General features: G+C 41.7%; 1 long non-coding RNA gene across 1 annotated transcript in view; it reads right to left on the bottom strand.

The window, feature by feature from the left end:
* LOC136875707 (uncharacterized) overlaps window positions 1–20,495 on the bottom strand; it is a 193,642-nt gene that overhangs the window by 68,262 nt on the left and 104,885 nt on the right. The window lies entirely within an intron of this gene.

Below are 20,495 nucleotides of genomic sequence, written 5' to 3'. Positions count from 1 at the left end.
AAGTTAAGCATAATCACTAAACGAGGCCTTACCGCCTGATAGGAATGTCAGACGGATTTCTAAACAAAAGGAAGCTGACTCACACACCATATTTCACACAACTTGTACAAGAAAACAGTGTCAGGAAGGTTATGGTAGCTAAGGTACATCTTTGACAACAACTAACAAAACTTGGCAATATCTTCCACAACAAAATATGCTGTTGATAGGGTGTATGACTACCCCTAACGGCCACACATGCTTCGCAGCGACGTGGCATGCTCTCTATCAGGTGGTGTAAGAGCTCTTGTGGCAGTCGATTCCATTCATCCGAAAGGGAAATGCGAAGGTCTTGGAGGGTCCATGGTGGAGGCTGACGGGATGCAATCGCCTCCCCGATGCACCCCAGGCTTGTTCTATAGGATTCAGATCCGCAGACCTCGCTGGCCAGTCCATGCGATGAATGTCTTCCCCAGCCAGAAATTCATCCACAAGAGCAGCGCGGTGCGGTCGGGCATTATCGTCCATTAAGAGAAAGTCTGGACCAACCGCACCACTGAATAGTCGAACATGTGGTCTACCTCATCCCTGTATCTCCGAGCGTTAACAGTGTTCTTCGGACCACCCATGAAGATGTGCAGGTCCGTGCGGCCATTCAACATGATACCGCCCCACACCATGACGCCACCACCACCACCATACTGGTTCCGTTCCACGATGTTCCTGTAGTTGTATCGACTAGCCAATTCTCTCCAGATTAATGTGCGACGGAAATAGTTCTGCAAAATGAAACGGGATTCATCTGTGATGAGCACATGCCTCCATTCATTCATGGACCAGTGTCGATGTTGACGGCTCCACAGTAAACGGGCCCGTCTCTGTGCTGGAATGAGCGGAACGCACACCGCTGGACGTCGAGCAAACAGCCGTGCTGTTCTGAGCCTCTGGTACACAGTTTGCCGGGAAATGGCAACTCCTGAGACGGCTGCAAGTTCCCCTGGCAATTGTCTTACAGGTGCACTCCGATTTCGTCGCGCGGTTAAGGCCAGACATCGGTCCTGCTGTGGGGTGGTTACCCTTGATCGATCTGGTACTGGCCTACGACTAGCATCTCCTGTGTCTCGAAATCGTCTCTAAAGCCTGGAAATGACACTTTATGGCGCATTCAAGGATACGGCGACTTCAGTCTGTGTCTGGCCTGCTTCCAGGTGGCCGAGTATTCTACCCTGCAAAACGGGGCCAAAAATGGCGTCGGTGTGCCATTATTTTGTCACGTTCAGCACGAGGCTACACTCCGCGCACTACAACTGGGCAAACACGACTAAGGGAATATGGGGAGCAGGCACTGGCTGTGTTTACCTTGCGGTTACGCCGCTAGTCAAAGCAGGGAACACTCCTTTCCTATACAGAGAGAACACGTAAATTTGGTAGGTGCATATGTCGTGCGATTTGCGGTCTATTTCCTGTTGCCCTGCTTACTCGTAACTTATGCTTAACTTTTAGACACTAGTGCAGTAAGGGATAGTAGGTTTGTATTTTCTAATCTTTTCTAGATTGACCTCCTCTCGCTGACCGATATAGTGCCCAAACCTAGCAGTCGGATCTGAGATGAATCCCTGAGAACTGATATCAATTCTCTGCAAACTGCCTTTTATGACCAGTCCGTGTACCTCTTCATGTACATTGAATCCCTTCATTCTCAGTTTTTCGGCAAAGGAGGATCTGATCTGGTGGTGCCGTGTGTTTCTCACGTCTACAGAATCCCAGGACATGGCCAAGAGTTTCTTTCCCTCCGTGGCAATGTACCTACAGCACAGATCGGCGGTCTAAAGGTGCGTCCACACCAAGATATTTTTGTTAACTTTGTTAATGCACACTGTTAATGAATAATATTCATGAACATTTCTGTATGTTAATAAACAAAATAGCGTGTTCATTAATTTTTCGAGCATATTGATAAACTAAATTTCTTTAACTTTTGTGAATGAAACTTTTCATTAACTTTTCGTGTTTTAGTTAACATTTAGCTTCGCACTTGCGCAAAGACGCAAATAGAGCACGCGGATTCGTAACGCGGAATACGACGATTTCTTATTTCTTCAAAAAATTGACTATCATATCGCAAGCGAGAGTTCCAATATACAGTACCTTTAATTCTGTATGTCCGACTCGTTGGCTGAATGGTCAGCGTACTGGCCTTCGGTCCAGAGAGTCCCGGGTTCGATTCCCGGCCGGGTCGGGGATTTTAACCTTAATTGGTTAATTCTAATGGCCCTGGGGCTGGGTGTTTGTGCTGTCCCCAACATCCCTGCAACTCCCACACCACATATAACACTATCCTACACCACAATAACACGCAGTTACCTACACATGGCAGATGCCGCCCACCCTCATCGGAGGGTCTGCCTTACAAGGGCTGCACTCGGCTAGAAATAGCCACACGAAATTATTATTATTAATTCTGTATGATATTCTTTCAGCTGTGCTCTGATGTAGTTTCATTTCCAGCTTCGCTCCTCGCTGAATAACCTAACTTCCCATAATCGCTTGTATATCATTAAAATAATACTATCCTAACTAGGTAGGTTAAATGAAGATTTATTTTATTTTGTACCTTTACCAATTCCTTGATATTGTTGTATAAATGTTCGAACACCACAGGCACAATAACTGAGATTGCTTATTTCGGTACTCTAGAAAAATAAGTATATAAGTGAAATGTCACCAGATGGTAATAATCTTTAAAGTTATAGCCTATCTATAGCCTGTCATTAGTGGAGCCGGCTTTCCGATAATCTGTATCATTACTTGCAATTTCATACCCAATTACTGTCAACAAGAACTGAAAGTCATGTGGGGGCATTCTCAAGAGAATCTTAAAAAACCTGCTGCATCATGAATTAAAGGTTCTGACATAAGTGTTCTTCCAAACTTAATTCTACTCGCCTTTCCAGTATTTTTCTTTGCCACACTTCGCGTCTGCGCTTTCCTCTAATAATTGTATTCACTAAAAAAATGAAATCTGCAGCTGTAAGTATTTTCTTCTTTCTGACCCTAACAATTGTAACCTCACAAGCAGCTGTTTTGGCGTGGACACAATGTTGAAGAAGTTTGTTAACAAAAGTTTATTAACGTGTTGAGGAATGTTTTCATTATCATTGTTTATTAACTTTGGTGTAGACTAACCATAAAATGTAACTTCTAGGAATTCATTTTCGACCTAAATTTCTTTATCGATTAGATTCAGATCATCACATTACATCGTTTTTACAGGTATTCATGACAATCAAGGGGTGTATCGCCTATACTCTCTCCCTCCACTGAGCAGAGGAGCTTCGACTAACAGTGCCTACGACTTTACAGTGGCTTTATAGCTCTGAATTCGGGAGGCGGAGGCCTGGTCCCAACCTCTGCTGTCCTCAGAATGGTCTTCCGTGGTTTTCCATTCTCCTCACTAAGGCTAATACCGGGGAAGTTGTCCATGTTCCCTGTGTTCTCAGCCTTCTTCGTACTTAAAACAAATACAAAAGAGACAATACGCGACACTTTCGGATTTAGTCTTGTTAAAATGGGAGAAAATTCGCAAGTGGCGCTCCTAGTGGCGTTACCTAGAAATTCGTGCTAAATTCAAATGTCAATGGAAATGCATACACAGAAATGCATAAATAAATTACGTCTGGAAAGAAAGTGCTATTAAGATATTAACTTCAAAGTGGCTAAAGCAATTCTGAATATATGAATGAAGAATTATTTAAAGACTGAAATTTGACATTAATCAAGATGTGCAATGGACTGCTGTGAAAGGGCTTGATCTTTCACGTATGCATTGCTTTTTTAAACTTTAGCATTCCTGCCTGAACTTTCACGACTAGATTTGTCTTTTTTCTCATTAAAAAAACATTGTCTCATCACATTAAGACACTTGTCAATAAAAATATCGGCACATTCCTTACACAAAGAGCTGGACAATTTTCCTCTTAACTTGAAGGCTACTAAGAGAAAGAAAATCTATAAAATTAGCCTCAAAACCATTCAAAATTTCCCTATAATCAATACTTGTCATTACATTAGGGTAAAGCAAATTTTCATCATCATATTTATTGTTTCAACAAAATATGTACATTTCAGAAGTCACCCATATTTTCTTCAGTGCTTGACAACGCATTACAGCATTCCAAATGGGGTAACTTGGAACACAACCAGCTACACACATATGCATATGCATTTTCTTGAATAAATCAAAACCCACAGATCACACCTAGAACAACACATCGGTACTGAAGGTTAACTGCTGCACTATACAATAAAATAAGTTTATTATATTTTAAGCCTGTTGAAATATGGGTCGCGCAGGTCAGAAGTTTAGGAAGTACTATAAAAATATCTTAGTGAGTGGAAAAATATATATGCAAACACAATATTGTAATGTAATATATCTATATAAATAAAATTGTAGGGGGTCCGCTGTCTGTAATTTCTTTTGTTTTGCCAATTTTTCAGATATTTATCCGTTTTAGGTCAACTCAAGACCGAATCGGTGGTTTTTACGTTTCGTGTCTGTTTGTCTGTTTGTCTGTCTGTTTGTCTGTTTGTCTGTTTGTCTGTTCCACCATCACGTCGAAACGGCTGGATAGATCTCAACCAAACTTCATATTTAGAGTATACTCATCTCGGAGAAGGTTTCGATATGCACATCGTTTTAAAATCTTTGAATACACGGGGAGTTTATAGGAAAACCAGAATGGTTTTTCCACCATCACGTCGAAACGGCTGGATAGATCTCAACCAAACTTCATATTTGGAGTATACTCATCCAGGGGAAGGTTTCGATATACATATCATTTTAAAATCCTTGAATACACGGGGGGTTTATAGGAAAACCAGAATGGTTTTCCCACCATCACGTCGAAACGGCTGGATAGATCACAGCCAAATTTCATATTTAGAGTACACTCATCCCAGGAAAGGTTTTGATATGCATATCATTTTAAAATCTTTGAATAGACGGGGGGTTTATAGGAACAGCTGAATGGTTTCTCCACCATCACTTCGAAACGGCTGGATAGATCTCAAGCAAACTTCATATATAAAGTATATTCATCCCGAGGAAGGTTTCGATATGCATATTATTTTAAAATATTTGAATAGACGGGGGGTTTATAGGAAAACCAGAAAGGTTTTCCTCCATATTCTCTTATACTATTGATTTTCTGTAAACTTAGTTTACCGTACGAGAAACGTCTCTTCATTATAAACAACTTTTGTTATGTTCATAATTTACCTTACTCTTCACATGACGGAGAAATTTACAAATTTCCGCTGGTATCATGCTCTGCATTGAGTGACCGACAGACCGACAACGAACCTACAGGTTACCATGGCAACGTCTCTGACTGCATGCCAGCAGGGAAGTAACGTATTGCCATTTTCCTCATCATGCTTTTAAATTCGTGGTTGTTCCTTGCGTAGAAGGCAAGAGAGGCGTCAATCGGCCTATCTGCGGGATATTGGCGGAATATCGTTGGAGTTTACAACCGCCCTCGAATAGATTAAGTAATAACACCATTAGTCATCTCCTTATCTGTTTACCTAAGAATCACTGCGCCTAAATTTCTCCTCTGTTACCGCTTTATTATATCCATTACTCACACCAGCTTAATTTATTGAGGGGCATTTGATTTTCCAATACATTCACTTGGCATTTACATATTTGTCGTTATCCGGCTGTCCTCAGTTATAATACATTTTCTATTACTTTCAACTTTCTTAACTGTATTATTTTCTTCCTTAATTACGCCGTATGTACGCGAGTGCTACAAACTACTGGATGTATTTTCACCAATACTCATATTTAGAATACACCTGTCCTTGATAGGTTTTAGGGCAAATATTGTTTCATATCCCTGAACTGACTGGGGGTTTATACGAAACCGAAACAGTGATTTTGCACTTCCACAAAATATACACAACCAAACTTAATGGAAATCTACCTACCTTGGTAGAAATTAATTACTAAACCTTTTTTCTCATGTGCATCATTTCGATACGAGGATTAATAAGGAAGATATCATTAACGGACCGTTTTTCTGTACAAGTCCCATCGGACTTAACTCACGAGCGGGTGCGTGTAAAGCGTATTCCTTACAGCTTGAAAACTACTGAAGACATTCGAACCAAAATTTATATTTAGCATCCACCTGTCCAAAGGTAGGTTTTAAACGTAAATAACATTTCATGTTCAGGAATGGACTGGCGGTTTATAGGGAACCGAAATGGTTATTTTACTCTTCCACAATATATACAGAACAAGACCAACCTGACTGGAAATCGACCAAACGTGATGGAATTCCACCTCTAAACCTTTTTTTCATGTGCATTTTTCCGTCAGGATAAGGAAGATATCATGAATGGTCAGTTTTGCAGGTTAAGTCCAGCGGAAATAGCCCAAAAGTTGTTTTACATGGAGCAGATTCCTTATCTATATAAATCAGATCGTAACGACTGTGTGCCTCTACACTGACTATTTTGGCGAAATTTTCGTACAGCTTTCCGTTTAAGGGGTAATAATGACCATCTCCATAATTTTTGGTTTAGTTTCCTGAAAGTCCTAATTTTTACCCGCCTCGCCCAAAATCAAGATTGCGGCATAATCTGCCAGAAGAAAAAAGAAGATAATTGAAATTTGACAAAATTATACGTTTTAGCCTGTAACGAACGGAAAACATCGAAGATCATTAAATTTTTCACTTTTTATCCCAGAAGAATATCGAAATATGCAGGCAATTTAAATGATGGTGCAGACCTTCGGAAATTCCTATCACATAACGGATTGCACAATCTCCGTTCAATTTGGAATGATCTACAACCTTGGTCTTATGACTTTTTGCCATATCTGTATCCCTTTTACGTTTGATTTTTCTCTATTAATCGATGCTAAGTCAATTTGGAATTTTCACATGCATAATTCATACTTTCAATTACTTATATGAAATACAGAAACACTAAACTCTTCACGAAAATTGGCCCACCCAGTAGCCGTATGTGAGCCAAATGCTAAGTATGTAGCTGTCACATAATTATCCGAAAAGTAATGTAATGTGAGATAATCTTACAAAACATTCACCCTGTTCCACGTTTCTAACTCAATCTGACCCAAGAATAGATGACATATCATAGGACCAGTCATTTAGGCTACTAAATCCGGCGTGTCTTATTGTATAATCCTTTGTCGATATGACGTACATTTAGTAGCAGTTAATCTGTAAATGAAGGTCTTCAATATTGTAAACACGCATACACTTCCGTATGTCGACCTATATATATTCACTGATGTCGATTTGTAGCGATCGAGAAAGGGTGGGTCTGCTATTGTAATCAGTACTCCCCACACCGACTTTGACTGGCAGTAGGAAAGGGTTCCTTCTCCAACTCCTGTGTGTCATAAGTAAGGAAGGCCTACAATTGTAATGAATAGTTCCCTTCTCGATTTGACTTGCAGAAGGCAAGTGAGCTTGCAGCTTTGTTTAAAACTCCCCTACCCGATTGTGTTTGGCAGTAGGCAAGGGTGCCCGCCATTATAAAGAAATGTCCTCATCTAAAATGTGACTGGCATTAGGCATAGTGGCCTGCTATTTTGATGGAAATTCACCAACTTGGTGTTACTGGCAGTAAGCTGGCTGGCAGTAGGAAAATGGGCCTGGCATTATAATGATAACTGCACAACTCAATTTCGAGTGATAATAGGGTAATTGCCTACCATTATAATAGAAACTCCTCAACTGTAATCTGTCTGGAAGTAGGAAAGGGGGGCTGCCATTTTAACGAAAACTCCCCAAATCGATTCTGTCCGCGTAGTAGGCAATGGGGCCTGCAATTATAATGTAAACTTCCCAACTCGATTTTGAATGGCAGTAGGCAAGTGAGCCTGCCGTTATACCACAAATCCGTAACAAACACATTACATTGGAAACTACGTACGGGCACCTCCCCATGCTCTTTCTCGGATAACACTAAGAGACATGCAATTTTAAAACAATCTTATTTACACTATTTACTTCGATATTGAATACAACGTAGAATACCGTAGCGAAGCACGGGTACATTCGCTAGTCTTTATTATTTTCCTCCAGATCTACAGTTTATTACCCAATTGCAATACAATATTTACTTACATTTTCTTGTCACGGGGGAAACGGAAGACCGCGAATCCTTCTGCATTTCATAGTTATTGCAGCCAAACGCAGCACATACCTTTCCACTCATATCGAGAGGAGATATAAAGGAATGGCACGCGCTACTATTTACTTATGTCAACTTACTGCAAACGCATAAATAACGAAAAAAAGAAAAAAAAAAGAAAGAAAAAAAACACTTCACAATCAAATACACGTGCTCTTATGACAGAATCAGTAACTCTAGGTCACTCCGCTAGATAGAGCTATAATCGCTATCCCTCGATATCTCGCAGACTGTCGCGTATTGTCTCTACTGTATTTGCCTAAAATCACCGCAACATATCTTCTGGCCTGAGAGAGGGCATCGCCCTTTAGGAGGCCCTCAGTACCACATCAGGGTACGGGAAGTCCGGCTTTATGGCTAAATAGTGTGCTCACCGTCGGTCCAAAGCGTCACGGGTTCGATTCCCGGCCGGGTCTAGAATTTTAACTTTCGACAGCCCTGAAGATGGTTTTCTGTGGTTTCCCATATTTACACCAGGCAAATGCTGGAGCTGAACCTTAATTTGACCACGGTCGATGCCTTTCTAGTCCTAACCCTTTCGTGTGCCATAGGCGCTAAAAGCCTATTTGAGTTAGTGTGACATTAAACCACTGGCGAGCAGAAAAAAAGAAGAAGTGGATAAATTTTGACGTGAGAATCCCACTTTTGGAGAAGCACATAGCCTTAAAAGGTTCAATCAACCTACGGCAGAAGTTAATTGCTCGTTAATGCCTGGGGACATAGGTGACTATTCCTAGTCTACTTAGTGCAGGTGCTACAGATGGTGGAAGCCTTTACATTCAAATCTTCCGTAGGCCTTCATAGCCCGAATGGGAATGCATCTTTGCTTGATTCGTTTTTCAAAAATTACTTCACATGGGAGGCTTTCATATTTTACAGTGCATTGCTACGAGAATTTACTAAAACAGCATACACAAAATGCTACTCTATTCCGAGGGAAAATTACGTGATGCAGAGCCGTAATTGGACGTGATGGACGGAAATTTGGAAGAGGTGGTGATAACACATTCGGGTTCCTCTGTCTGTCTGTCTGTCTGTCTGTCTGTCTGTCTGTCTGTCTGTCTGTCTGTCTGTCTGTCTGTCTGTCTGTCTGTCTGTCTGTCTGTCTGTCTGTCTGTCTGTCTGTCTGTCTGTCTGTCTGTCTGTCTGTGTGTTTGTGTGTAAATATGTATGTGTGTGTGTAGACAAAACACAATGGGTTCATACAGATTCGGCTTTAGCGAGAATGGTTGAGAATTAACGATATCCTAATTCGCCTCCTATACATTTGATCCTGGCTTAATCCAGTAGCAAGTGCTTGCACCAAGTATAATACCTAGTACAGGGTGTAGCCACCTCGAGCTGCAATATTCTTGGAGGCACAGTCAGTGAGGCTTCCTCGATGAATCAGTAGTAAAATATCGGCCTCCTTCAAACCCAGAAGTGAAAATCCATGAGACTGAGGACCTAGAAACGAGTGCATATCTCCTGGCTGTACGCAAGTTAATTGAGTCCCTCACCAGATGCATTCCCCTGCGCAAGGCCCCAACTGCTATTTGTCTGATGGTTGAGTTATTGATGCAGTCGTGCAAAGAAATCTCCAGTGTTCATCATATCATCCACATTTCCGTAACATGTAGCGAGTGCAATAATAATAATAATAAATAATAATAATAATAATAATAATAATAATAATAATAATAATAATAATAATAATAATAATAATAATAATAACAATAACAAGTGGAGGCCTACCGGAGGTACACCAACTCCGTAGTCCGCTTCCGTAGCGTAACGGTTAGCTGCCGTCCTTGGGGGCCCGGGTTCGATTCCCGGTACTGCCAGAAATTTAAGAATGGCAGGAGGGCTGGTATGTGGTTGAAATGGTACATGCAGCTCACCTCCAATGGAGTGTGCCTGAAAAGAGCTGCACCACCTCGGGATGAGGACACGAGTTTACTTACTTACTTTACCAACTCTGTACATTTAAACTAAGCGCCTTTTAAAAGGCCATCTGTAATACGAACAGTGAAATCTCTAGTGGAAGAAGTTTCAACGTTTATCGGCAGATGTCTCTACGGTCGACTCACGTGCCCCCTCTCGTGCGAGGATGGACAATTAATTTACAAAGTAATTTTGTTGTGTCAAGGTTTTCAAAACTGAATTGTTTGTAGATTGTTTTTTGGTGTTTTAAAGTTACTAGCACTTCTATAACTTCCCGCCTGCTCATCATTTTAGCCAATCAGAATTTTTTTATATTTATTGAATCAACCAATAGAAATTGTGGGTGTGTGCAGAGCTTCGGCCCAGAGAATTCTGGAACCTTCCTCTCCATTTTAAAAGCTGGGAACTTTTGGACCATACTGTATTTCGATCGCTCCAGTCAAGAGGTTTAGAGTGTGTTCATAGAGGAGGCAGGGGCTTGCCTCGACGATATCCGGAAGGCCAACCAGCTCAAGGTAATGGCAGACGTCTTTTAATCATGTATTATTCTCAGAAAGCTAACTCGAGGGAAAGGTTTCAAATATTATTTCTTAATAATCTTAATATCATCTTTTCAATGTAAATTTCCAAGCAAGTCTAAAGACCTTATTCTAACTTAGGGAATAAAGAGTGTTGATTTACGGCTAATAACTTTCATCTTTTTTTTTTTTTCCACAAATGCCAGGTAGAATGGGCATTTATTGCCTCCGTTAAAGTTTACTTTCAATTTAAATGTAACTTGACTGTCGAGCGGGTAAGACAGTGGATTCTGTTTGTATTGACCTTATGTTAAAATTGAATTGTTCCTTGGAGAGGCTTGACTCTTGTAAAATTTTGGGAGAGTAGCCCCCTAGAAATTTAGGTGTATGGAACAAAGCTGCTTTTTTGGATGTAGTAAATTTTGGAGCTCGGTCTCCTAGAGGTATAACTGAATGGAGCAATGGTGCTCTTGTAAAAATTGTAACTTGGGAGCTTCAAGCTCATTCTGTAAAAATATTGTTTCTCGAGCTCAAGAGCTAATATTTAATAATAATAATAATAATAATAATAATAATAATAATAATAATAATAATAATAATAATAATAATAATAATAATAATAATAGTCATAATTTATTCTTTCTTTCTTTCTTCCTTCCTTTCTTAATCCGTTTATCATCCAGGGTTGGTTTCTCCCTCGGACTCAGTGAGTGATCCCACCTCTACCACTTCAGGGGCACTGTCTTGGAGCGTGAGACTTTGGGTCGGGGGATACAAGTGGGGAAGGAGGAACGGTACCTCGCCCAGGCGGCCTCACCTGCTATGCTGAACAGGGGCCTTGTGGGGGATGGGAAGATCGGAAGAGACAGACGATGAAGAGGGAAGGAAGCGGTCATGGATTTAAGTTAGGTACCACCCCGGCGTTCACCTGGAGGAGAAGTGGGAAACCACGGAAAACCACTTCGAGGATGGCTGAGGTGGGAATCGAAACTCCTCCCCCACTCATCTACTCAGTTGACTTCCTGAGGCTGAGTGGACCCCTTTCCAGCCTTCGTACAACGTTTCAAATTTCGTGGCAGAGCCGGGAATCCAACCCGCGTCTCCGGCGGTGGCAGCTAATAACACTAACCACTGAACCACAGAGGCGGACATAATAATTTATTACGCGTAATATTATAATGTGGTTACACGAGAGTTTTTATTCTTTTCTTTGTGCAGCAATCTTGTGTAGGTATTTTTGCAGTATTTTGTCATTTTCAGGTGCTATGTTCTGAAGATGTGATATTTCCTCGTAATTTTTTTGCCTGCAACAATCATCGTTGTTGTTCTCTGACGAACGTTGTCATTTGTTTCGTTTCTGTGCGCGAGTGATTATGTTTTCTGGATGTCCGGCTCCATGGCTAAATGGTTAGCGACCGGGCGAGTTGGCCGTGCGGTTAGAGGCGCACGGCTGTGAGCTTGCATCCGGGAGATAGTGGGTTCGAACCCCACTATCATCAGCCCTGAAAATGGTATTCCGTAGTTTCCCATTTTCACACCAGGCAAATGCTGGGACTGTACCTTAAGAAAGGCCACGGCCGCTTCCTTTCCACTCCTAAGGCCTTTCCTATTTCATCGTCGCCATAAGACCTATCTGTGTCGGTGCGACGTAAAACCACTAGCGAAAAAAAAAATGGTTAGCGTGCTGACCTTTGGTCGCAGGGGCCTTGGGTTCGATTCCCGACGGTGTCGGGAATTTTAACCCTGATTGGTTAATTCCTCTGGCGGGGGCTGGGTGTATGTGTCGTCTTCATCATCATTTCATCCTCATCCCTACGCGCAGGTCACCTACGGGGTCCAGATCAAAAGAACTGCATCTGGCGAGCCGAACTTGTCCTCGGACACTCCCGGCATTAAAAGCCATACGCCATTTCATTTAATTTTTTTTCCATGGATGTTGATTTCAGTCTAATTTGCGTCATAATAGGAGTTATCTCAAGCTAGAGATAATTTATTTAATTAACCCTCAGTCTCAACGTTCCTGGATATGTGAAGTTAAAGATGAGCATTTATGTAAATCAGTGCATCGACCTATGATAGAATCGTTAAGGATTATTTCTATACTATTCCATTGTTACCCATATTTTTGTTGTTTGATCAAAATTTAACTGCGATTAAAGTAATGATAATTTTATCATTATCTTCAGATAACTAGTTAGTTAGTTAGTTAGTTAGTTCGGGGATGCATTTAACTTGTGTGCTGTTGCTTATCAAAGCCAGCCCCGTGTTGTAGAGGTAAGAGGCCTGCCTCTTATCCGGAGGCCCTGGGTTCGATTCCCGGCCAGGTCAGGGATTTTTACCTGCATCTGAGGGCTGGTTCGAGTCCCAGTCAGTCAATGCGACTACAACTGAGGAGCTATTTGACGGCGAGATAGAGACTCCGGTCTAGAAAGCCAAGAATAACGGCCGAGAGGATTCGGCGTGCTGACCACACGACCTCCAGTAATCTGCCGGTCTTCGGCCTAGTAGCGTTTGCTCGGTTGGCCAAGGCCCTTCGGGGCTGTTGCACCATGGGGTTTGGTTTAGTTTGGTTGCTTCTCAAATGTGAATAATTTCATGATTATATTACACAGGATCTTTGTATTATATTAAAATTTTGACTCGTTGTTGTTGTTGTTGTTGTTTGAGTCCTGGATCAATAGTGTTCACCCTGAGAAGATTGATGTACAACTCAATCAGGCAATGCGCATAATCACGGGATGCATTCGGAGCACAAACACGCTCTGGCTTCCTGTTCTCAGCAACATTCCCACCTCTAGTCCTAAAACGATTAGAAGATCTCCTAAAGGCATGGAAAAGCATTCAGCAGAACCCCCAACTACCCATCAATTAAGATATTACAAACACTGAACATCAACGACTGAAATCAAGGAAAAAACCCTGGCGTACAGCAACAGATCTTGAAAGAACATCTTTTCATGTTAACAGTTTATGGAAAGCCCAGTGGGATCAGTCTTCAGTAGCCAACAAACATCTAGTGGAAAACCCCTCCAAACGTGTACAAGGATGTGATCTTCCAAGGCTCGTCACCGTAAGACCTATCTGTGCAACTTGCAAAAAAAAAAAAAAAAAAAAAAAAAAAAAAATCTTCCAAGGCGACAGAGGAGAATCATCAATCGGATAATAACTGGACAAGGCAGATGTGGTTATCTATTGTGCAAATAGGATTGGACTAGCTCTGCAAATTGTGATTGTGGTGCCCCTTCTCAGTCAATTCACCACATTGTTGCTAGCTGCCCAATTCGAGCTTTCAAAGGAAAGCCACACATCAGATGAAGCAGTTGATTGGGTCAAAAAACTGGGCCTAGAGTTGTAGTATTGTACGGACTTGTGACTATGCATATTTATCCTGAAACTATAATTGTATATATACATAGATTCATCATACGATAAATAAATAAGTCCATAGACTGGTTTTATGCAGCTACCCATGCCACCCTATCATGTGCTAACCTTTTCATTTCTACGTAAATACTGCATCTTACATATGCTCTAATATGCTTGTCATATTCTTACCCTGAAATACGTAAACACCCAGATAATTTCAACCGCAATACAGGTTACAACCTCAGTGAATCATGGCTATCTATTATCAGAACCATTAGAGAGTAATGCTTTGCTATTGCCATTCATTGTCTCTAGCATGGGGCTAAAATGGTGTCCCTTTTACATGTTTGGGCACCATTTCAAGTTCCTTGTTGCTTTCTCCTAGCAACCATTAATACGTAGTTTCTTTTCTCTGTTGTCTCCTGATGAAGAAAGGCAAGGTTCCTTCCGAAACGTTGAGTGTGTTTACAATTAATTACACGGCATAAGCCCAAAATATACCTCATGAATAATATTCACCTACTTCCTTTAAGACTTCATTTCGTAATCTAATATTACCTGCATCACCTGACTTCATTCGACTACTTTTGTTTTGGACTTAGTTATTTTCATTTTGTACTCCTTACCCAAGACTCAGACCATACTATACAGCAATTTCTCCAAATTTTCTGCAGTCTCAGATAAAATAACAGTATCATCGGCAAATCTCAGGGTTTTGATTTCCTCTCCTTGGATTGTGATTCCCTTTCCAAATTTCTCTTTGATTTTCTTCACTGCCTGTTCTATATAAACATTGAAATGAAGGGGGGCAAACTACAGCCTTGCCTCACTGCTTTCTGGATTGTTGCTTATTTTTCTAAGCCCTCGATTCTTGTCACTGCACACTGATTTTGTACAGATTGTAGATAATTCTTCGTTCGCGATGTCTGATACCTATCACCTTCAGAATCTCAAACAGCTTGGTCCAATCAACAGTATCGAAAGCCTTTTCTAGATTTTTATTTTTTGCAATTGGCTTTACGTCGCACCGAGACAAATAGGTCTTATGGCGACGCTAGGAGGGGAAAGGCCTGGGAGTGCGAAGGAAACGGCCTTGGACTTAATTAAGGTACAGCCTCAGCATTTGCCTGGTGTGAAAATGGGGAACCACGGAAAACCATCTTCGGGGCTGCCGGCAGTGGGGTTCGAACCCAGTATCTCCCGAATACAAGCTCACAGCTGCGTGCCCCTTATTACACGGTCAACTCGCCCGGTTTTCCTAGATCTACGAACGCCATGTAGGTGTGCTTGTCCTTCTTAATTCGAACCTCTAAGATCAGACATAAAGTCAGGATTGCTTCACGTGTTCCTACGTTTCTTCTGAAGCCAAATTGAACTTCTCCCAACTCAGTTTAAAAATGTATTTGCATTCTTCTGTAAAGAATAAGTGTTAACATTTTGCAGGCGTGAGATACTAAACTAATGGTATGGTCGTTTTCATACTTGTCAGCACCGGCTTTCTTGGGAATAGTTATAACAACACTCTGCCGAAAATCGGATGGCACTTCTCCTGTCTCACACATTTTACACACTAAATGGAACAACCTCGCCATGCTAGGTTCCCCTAAGGCAGTCAGTAATTCAGAGGAAATGTCATCAATTCCAGGTGCCTTGTTTCTATTTAGGTCTCTCCCAGCTGTGTCGAATTCTGATCTCGAAACTGGGTCTCCCATTTCATCAGCATCAACAGCCTCTTCTTGTTCCAGAACCATATCATCTGCGTCTTTATTTTGTTACAACTGTTGGATATGTTCCTTCCAACTTTCTGCTTTGTCTTCTTTCCCTAGAAGTAGTTTTCGATCTGAGATCTCAATTCTCATACATCTAGATTTCCTTTCTCCAAGGGTTTCCTTGATTTTCCTGTAAGCAGCATATTCCTTTCCTAGGACCATGCAACCTTCAACATCCCTGCACTTCTTCTTCAGCCATTCTTCCTTAGCTGTCCTGCACTTTCTATCCATTTCCATTCTTTAATCGCCTGTATTCTTTACTTCCATCTTCATTTTTTGCATTCTTGTATTTTCGTCTTTCATCACTCAGGTCTAGTATCTACTGAGTTATCCATTAGATACTTAGTTGATCTTTCCTTCCTTCCTAACATTTCTTCAGCAGCCCTACTGACTTCATTCTTCAGGACTGTCCATTCTTCCTCTATTGTGTTTCCTTCAGCCTTTTCATTTAGTCTTTGTGCAACATGTTCCTTGAAACAATGCCTCACACTGTTTTCCTTCAACTTATCTAGATCTCATCTCCTTGCATTCCTTTCTTTCTTCAATTTCTCCAACTTCAGATGGCATTTCATGACCAACAAGTAGTGGTTAGAGTCCACGTCTGCTCCTGGGAATGCATTGCAATCCAACACCTGGCTTCTGAATTTCTTTCTAATCATAATGAAGTGTCCCCAGGTCTCGTCCACGTATAAAGCCGTTGTTTGTGGTGTTTGAACCAAATATTATCAAGGAATAAATTATGATCGGTGTAGAATTTAACCATCCAACTTCCTCTTTCAATCCTTTGTCCCAATCCGAATTCTCCTACTATTTTACTTTCTCTTCCTTGGCCTACCACTGCATTCCAGTCTCCCATCACAATTAGATTCTCGTTACATTTTACATATTGTATGACATCTTCTATCTCTTCATATATTCTTTCGACTTCTTCATCATCCGCTGAACTAGTAGACATACAAACCTGCACTATTTTGGTGGGCATTGGATAGTGTCTACCTTGACAACAATAATTATTTCACTATGCCGGTCTTAGTAGTTTACTCGCTGCCATATTTTCTTGTTCATTATTAAACCAACTCCTTCATTTCCCCTGTTTGATTTTGTGTTGATAATTCTGCAGTCACCTGAACAAAAGTCCTGCTCTTCCTGCCAAAGTACTTCACTTATACCAACTACATCTAACTTTAGTCTATCCATCTCCCTTTCCAGATTCTCTGATCTACCACGACGATTCAAACTTCTAACATTCCACGCTCCGACTCGCAGAATGTCATTACCCGGAGTTCCGAGTCGGGGACTATTTTACCTCCGGAATATTTTACCCTGGAGGAAGCCATCATCAGTACATCATTCATACAGAGAGAGCTGCATGTCCTCGGGAGTTAATTTTGGCTATAGTTTCCCGTTCCTTTGAGCTAAGTAGCAGTTTCAACATAGCTAATCCATGTTGAGTATTATTACAACGCCATATCAGTCAATCATCTAGACTGCCGCCCTTGCAACTTCCGATAGGCTGCTACCCCCATTTCGATGAACAATTCGTTAGTCTGGTCTCTCGACAGATAAAGCAAAATGCGAAGTCATCTCCGTACAGGCCATGAAGGCCCTTGGAGGGGTAGAATGTAAAGGCTTTCACTATCCGCAACCTCGGCACTGGATGGGGTAGAGCGGTTAGCTCCACGCTCGGCCGCCTTTGTCCCCAGGAATTAATCTGGTACTCATTGTTGGTGTAGGCTGAGTGAACCTCAGGGCTATGTGCATCTCCGAAAGGGAAAATCTCGTTTCTTAAATTTTACGACTTCCTGGAGGGGATTCGAAGCCACGTCCTTCCGGGCGCACCGAGCACGCCTTCACCACCTCGGCCAGGCAGCCCCCTACCTTCGACAGATACTCATCTGGTATGGTTGCATCTGCGACTCAGCTATCTACTTCATTGGAAATCGCAAGCCTCCCCACCGCGGCAAGGTCACATGAATCGCAGGGACTCCGTATGTTTTAATCACATTGACCCACATTACTCTTTTAACCTCTTAATTTCTTAAATTTTACGACTTCCTGGAGGAGATTCGAAGCCACGTCCTTCCGGGCGCACCGAGCACGCCTTCACCACCTCGGCCAGGCAGCCCCCTACCTTCGACAGATACTCATCTGGTATGGTTGCATCTGCGACTCAGCTATCTACTTCATTGGAACGCGCAAGCCTCCCCACCGCGGCAAGGTCACATGAATCGCAGGGACTCCGTATGTTTTAATCACATTGACCCACATTACTCTTTTAACCTTGAACGCCCTGCGTTTAGTCTCATCGCTCTTTGCATTAAACAGATAAAACATATTATCTTTGGTATCTTTTCCAGGTGATTTTGCAAGCTCTTTGCACTTTTGAAATTATTTCCTTGTGTTTGCTCGCTGATTTGTCGCTGCTGGTTTAATTTTTTTTTGCTTAGATACTTAAAATTATCTCCTTCTTCTTTATCTGTTTACCCTCCAGGTTCCGTTTTTCCCTCGGACTCAGCGAGGGAACCCACCTCTACAGCCTAAAAGACAATGTCCTGGAGCTTCAGACTCTGGGTCGGGGGATACAACTGGGGAGGATGACCTCACGCAGGCGGCCTCACCTGCTATGCTGAACACGGGCCTTGCGGGGGGATGGGAAGAGGGAAGGAAGCGGCCGTGGCCTGAAGTTAAGTACCATCCCGGCATTTGCCTGGAGGAGAAGTGGAAAACCACGGAAAACCACTTCCAGGATGGCTGAGGTGGGAATTGAACCCACCTCTATTCAATTGACCTCCCGAGGCTGAGTGGACTCTATTCCAGCCCTCGTACCAATTTTCAAATTTCGTGGTAGAGCTGGGAATCGTACCCGGGCCTCCGGGGGTGGCAGCTAATCACACTAACCACTACACCACAGAGGCGGAACTTAAAATTATCTACTTGGAATATTTTCCCGACTTTTCCAACTTTGGTGATTGTCGAATCTTGATTTAGTTCCTTCTGTTTACTGTGCCATTGCAAATTAAATTTAAGAGTCCGATTTTTGCTGCTGTTTCATGATGATGATGATGATGATGATGATGATGATGCTTGTTTAAACGGGCCTAACATCTAAGGTCATCGGCCCCTGTTGCTATTTCATGAAGTATTTCTGTGGACTGTATTGCTTCGTTTGTCTGTTGTTGGAAAGAAGTGCAAGGCCATCTGCTAATTATTATTGTACCGGGAGATACACCTCAACCCCACACATTTAAAAGAAGCGCCTTAAGGAACACTATCTATCGAACAAACTTGAAACTGCTAATGCATAAAGTTGGGCCATTGATCAGAAAATGTCACTACTGAATAACTGAGTAATATGTTATTTCGAAGTTTCCTAAACCGACTGTTTGTTTTGTTTTGGTGTACATCAAGGAGTTTGAACTTTTCTCCATAGATGTCTCTACAAGAACTGAGGTCATGCACTCTGGTGCAAGGTGGAAGAATGAGTGATTTAAAGAAGTTTTGCGTTTATAGGTTTTCTCAACTAAATTAACTTTCATTTATTTTGGCATTTCAAGGTTTGCAACCCCTCCTTATCATTTCGCCAGCTTTTGAGTCTGGCCAATAACAAATTTTCTGTAATTATTTTTCAGCCAATCACAGGCTTCTTGTAGCTTCTGGTTTACCCAATAAAAATGAGAGTGTGTGTCCGGATTTAGTCCAGAGCCTTCTCGAACTCTCTTCTCGGGTATATAAGCTGCGGCTTTTTCAAGCTACCTTGTCTTATTGATCGTCTAATTACTGAGTGTGTGTGTTAAGACAGGAGGCGGGGCACCTTATTCTTCGACAGGTAGAACATCAGCCCAGGTAATGGCCGCCAGTTTTCTATCTCTGTAGCTATCTCCGTAAACTCACCCGAGGGGAAGTTTCTAATATTTAACTATGTAACCATCTGTTTTCTAAAAGGTAAACTTCTTCTTCTTCTAATGTAAAATTTCATAGTGTCTTAAACTGTAAATCGGGGATAGAGAGTGCGTTACCCTTTCGAGTTCCCTTCAATTTATCTGAAGGTGACTAAGATTTTGTAACTGTTTTTCTCATGTAATAAGAAATTAACTTGTTCTTCGAGTCACCTCAGTAGTTTGGGATTAGCCTCTGCATCATCGGGCCACTAGCCCAAGTAGGGTTATAAAATTTGGTTTTCAAGGAGCGCAAGTGTACGCCTCCATACATTTTGAGTTGGGGCCAGTAATTTAACCTGTTCTTCTTTTCACGAAGGCCCAGTAGTATGGGTACTAGATACCCCTGTATTAACTAGATTGTAAATTGTAGGTTGTGCCTAGAGAGGCCAGAGTTAAGTTTTTTGTAAAGTTGCCTTGAGTAGGCTCTAAGAGTTTGGGAGCGCAGCCTCCTTGGTTGAATTTGTAGAACATGTATGCTCTTTTCTGAGATTTGTGTAATTTTGAGTGGTGCCTTTGGAAGGCCATCAATTGTTACTGTTGGAGCCAAGTGCTCGTGAAAATGGTGTATTGGGAGATATCTCTCCTTATCTAACTAAACGCAACATTTGCGACGTGGTACACTTGTAAATTTGGAGCTTGAAGCTCAAAACTGGTAAATTCCCTATTTTTGGGTTTTTCTATTCTTGTATCAAAAATTTTGTATCACCTAGTGAAGAATTTTGTTAAGTTTGAGATCTGAAAAGAAATGTAACCTTTATATTAAA

The sequence above is a fragment of the Anabrus simplex genome, chromosome 6 (genome assembly GCF_040414725.1).
Source record: "Anabrus simplex isolate iqAnaSimp1 chromosome 6, ASM4041472v1, whole genome shotgun sequence".
Classification (NCBI taxonomy): Eukaryota; Metazoa; Arthropoda; class Insecta; order Orthoptera; family Tettigoniidae; genus Anabrus; species Anabrus simplex.
Note: the sequence above shows the minus strand (reverse complement) of the source record. Positions and strands in the feature narration are given on the sequence as shown.